The 4,249-nt window shown below is 42.7% G+C and overlaps 1 non-coding gene across 1 annotated transcript; it reads left to right on the top strand.

Annotated features, from left to right (window-relative positions):
- Positions 1–3,914: 3,914 nt before the first annotated feature.
- On the top strand, positions 3,915–4,049 carry LOC142423629 (small nucleolar RNA SNORA13). Its single transcript, XR_012779238.1, has one exon. It is a non-coding gene; the product is annotated as a small nucleolar RNA SNORA13 (small nucleolar RNA).
- Positions 4,050–4,249: the final 200 nt, after the last annotated feature.

Genomic DNA, 4,249 nt, shown 5'->3' with positions numbered 1-4,249 from the left:
GCCTCGCATCCTTAAACAGCGCTCTGAACGCTCTTCCCTCTCAGTCAGCTATTACAGTGGACACACCGGGATCCGTACATCAACAAGGAGAACGGAATCCCAGGATGACAGGGGAATGGCTAAACTCAATCACCAAAGGCAATGGAGCATGGTCACTGCAATAAACATCAACGTCAATATACCTAGAATACTCTTAGTAGCAGAGGCTATAGGGTTGTCTGGTTGGTCAGAATGTCCTTAAAAGATAGCTAGATGATCAGTCTTTTAAATAACCTGCGTGAGTAGAAGAGTTCTATTCCAAGTGCACAGAAATATAACTTGAATCACTGAAACAGAGAGTCATGGCCCCCAGTCACTCCCAGATTTGAACCAGTTTACGGAGCAGAACACCCTGAATTACAAGGAGACTGGATAATCCTTGGGAAAGGACCCTAGGACACTCAGAAATGTGCAATCTTGTTTTTATCCTTCCCTTTTATTAGTGTGACTCTGCATTAAGTAAAAACAGAAATTAGATTTTTAAAAGGATTACTGAAACTGCCTCTAAATTGACGTTCATCCTAGGACACGTCAAACAGAGCAGAAACCACTCAGAGTAGGGATTCTATGTTACGTGGAGTTCAGATGATGGCTGACGTTTTAGCTGAGGTGTGTCTGACTATGGGTCCAGTCGGTTGCCTAATAGAGTTATTTACCAAGTTCCAGTTTTCATAACTCGAATAGACATTCCCAGCGACAGGCAGAATTGCTTTCCTCATCGGAATGTGGGCTTGATGGCAGAGAAGGCCAAGCAAAAGGCATTAGAATTGAATTTGAAAAAAAATGAATTTTCACAAGAAAACGATGGCAATAAAAACTGTGTTATAGTCACTCAAACAACGTGCCAATTTAAAACATACAACATGATTTAAAATGGGGAAAATGTGCTACAAGGTAAAACTTTTTTCCTTGCTCATTTAATCTGAATACTGCACAAATAATTAGAGAAGTTGGATGCTGTGAAGAGGAATGTGGTCTCAAGATTTAGAGAAGGCTTATTAACCACCTGGGATAAGCAAATGACACAACCTTGCTTACTGAAAACGAAGCTAACCGGAAGCACTCAAATGGTGTAGGTCAAAAACTACAGCCTCAGAATGGATTATTCTAAATATGAAGAAAATGGAAATCCTTACCCTTGGACTGATGAACAGCATCTGATAAAAGAAGAAAAAAATGAAATTGTTAATGATTCCATTCTACTAGGATGAATACTCAGTGTTCATGGAAACAGCAGTCAAGAAATCTAATAACACTGTATTGAGCAATTCGGCTACAAAAGACCTCCTAAATATTTTTAAAGCAAAAGATGTCGCTTTAGTGCAGGTGGAAAAGAAAGAGGAAACTCGATGCGTTCACATCGGTGTGCTGTCGAGGAATATTAAACATACTGTGGACTTTCAGAAATGAGCAGCAGACACAATCTGTCTGAAAAATGTGTAAGAGAGAACTTTGAATTAAGTAAGTTTATATCAAGAAGGCATACCAACCACGTCCAACTCCAGTCCACAGGTATGATGCTAGCTGGGGCCCTCTTCAGCCTCACCTGGCTGCAGGCCAGTGCCGCAGACGGTGAGCCAGGACGCAGGGAGACCACAGGGGAGTCGGTGCACAGTTAAGCAGACCCTAGGGTAATGGGAACATGGCAAGGGCCTACACTTTCACACAGGTTCAGTTTGACACCAAATCTAGCCGCCACACATGACTTCACCAGTACAGTCCTGAAGACAAAGCACAACCAACCCAATGGCTATCAAGAAGGGAAAGTCTTCCAGTCAGAGGGAAAATAGACTGCTCCGGGACAATGCTTTCCCCTCCCCCAATGGTAATGGTCGCGGCAACAGTTTCGTTTTGTTCTGTTGCTTTAGGCATTTTACTGGTGGCTTTCTGGAAAACAGAAGGTCAATAGCATCTGTGAAGATGAGAATGTGTGGAGTCTTCTTCCTGTCAGCCTGGAGGTTTTATTTCAATAGACATCCCTGGCTTAAAAACAACACAACAACAACAAAGCGGAAGGTGGGTGAGGAGAGGCGACCCCACATGCCATCACACCCACCAGGGCGCAAAGCCCCCATCGACTCGAGGCCCCACCTGGGGTGTCCCGGGTGAGTCTCGATGTGAGCTCCTACACAGAAAGGAGCCGAGTTTTCTAACTTGTTAAGAAGAAAAAAAAATCGATCCAATATGTTCATTCTTGCAGAGGTGAGGGCTGGGTACTCAGGGAAAGAGATCCTGGGTTGATCTTCCTCAGACCTTGTGCAGCTCCAGTGTCACGATATTCAAGGGGTCTATCCTCTTCTTTGACTTGGGAAGCCCTACCCCGGGGGGGGGGGGTGCAGCACCACTGATGGGTGGGGCTGCTGAGGCCAGGACCTTTTGGCGAGGGCAGCCCAAATTCCCGTCCTCTCTGACTCCCACAACCTCAGGTGGGCTCTCACCTGGCGGTGGCAGGAAGCATCCTAGGCTGAAGGGCAAAGGGGGAGGAGGCTGAAGCCAGGGTCTCTTGTGGGTAGGGGCAGCAACAGCAGTGGAGGAAAGTCTGGGGGAGCATCTGGGGAGGAGGAGGCAGGAAGGCCAGACCCTTGGGTGCAGGGACCAAAGAAAACAAGGCCCCTACAGTGGGCCTGGATGTGGAGCTTTCCGCCTCCTCGTCCTCTGGCTCAGGCTCAGCCTCATCTGGCTCACTCTCATTGCTACTGGTGTAAGCAACCAGTGATATGGTGCCTACACCTTTGGTACTCCCTTGCTGACAGATGGGGCCTACTTGAGACCAGGGATGCCCCGAGTCATAGTGGGGCCCGCCACTAGGAAGGACACTGAATCAGAGAACAGGTCTGCTCCAAACTTTAGGGCTGGGCCCACTATGGTCCCATGGCTAAGGTTGATTTCCGCCCAATAAAGGCTCCCTCTTCACTTAAGCTCCTAGTCCCAGGCAACTACATTCATTATGAGACTGTTTTGAGGCAACTTTAGTAGGAAAATGACCTGCAATTTCATCAGAGTCCTTCACCATGACAATACTCCTGCTCATTTCCTGTATCAAAAGCAATTTTGCAGTTTTGATGGAAAAGCATTAGACATTCACCTTAGTCATGATTTGACTCCTAACTTAATTTTGTTTTCTAGTCTTAAAAAAAAGCCTTTAAATGGTGCCTGTCTTTCTTCACAAGGCTGTTTGCTATGAGTCAGACCTAACAACAACATGTTTCTTCAAATAATAATATTTAAAAAGATTGCATTGGGGTGATTAAATTCTCAGGACCCTCAGTTCGTTAAAGATAGACTCATTGACTTAAACAAGAGTGACTTGAACTTGATGGAGCTGTTACTAAGAAAAAAGTTAATATTTTAAATTTTTATCTTTTAAGTCTATTTTCCTACAAAGTTTTTGAAGTCCCTATATATATTTTTCCTCTAACTACAATGATATCTTTATATATATAATTTCTAAAACATGATAATAAGGACAAACTAACTCAGCATAAGAAACAAAATGCTGTCATGATCATTAAACCCACATTATCCCTTTCTGATCATATTTCCTATCTCCTGTACAGAGAGAGTGATCCTTTTGAATTTTCTCATGTTAGTGCTTTGCTTCATGTGTTCATATGTATTTATACCTAAAATATTCATTGCATAGTTTTGCCTATATCTATAGGCAAATTATATATGATATATATGTTTAATTATATAATATATAATAAAATAAAACCTTATACATATATCATAAAACCCAGAAAACAATAGAACAGTATTTTTAAAAAGCATTTAGAATTCTATGTTCAGCAAAAAGTATTAAATGCAAGTGAAAACTAAAGAATTTGTTTTCAGAATACCTGAACTGAGAGAAATGTCAAAAGAAGTACTTCACTGGACTTTGTGTTGCCCATTCGCTTTCGGAAACTAGTGAATGTGGTGTCAAAAAAGGCACAAATTAAACACCCTGGCAGCCACGTTCTGCCTTTGAGTTCAGTTTCTTTGGCATCGGAGCTGCATAAGGAACAGTTTAAAAAAAAGAAGAAGAAGAAGAAGAAGAAGAAGAAGAAGAAGAAGAAGAAGAAGAAGAAGAAGAAGAAGAAGAAGAAGAAGAAGTACTTCAGACAGAAAGAAAACATTGGAGGAGAGAGGAGTCAAGATGATGTCCAGGTAAAATCTCCCACACAGCACTCCTGTTGTTAGACCAGAAAACTAAGAGGTAAGGAGGCCT

Source organism: Tenrec ecaudatus, chromosome 12 (assembly GCF_050624435.1).
Source record: "Tenrec ecaudatus isolate mTenEca1 chromosome 12, mTenEca1.hap1, whole genome shotgun sequence".
In the NCBI taxonomy this organism is placed as follows: domain Eukaryota; kingdom Metazoa; phylum Chordata; class Mammalia; order Afrosoricida; family Tenrecidae; genus Tenrec; species Tenrec ecaudatus.
This window is presented reverse-complemented; position numbering and strand designations above follow the sequence as displayed.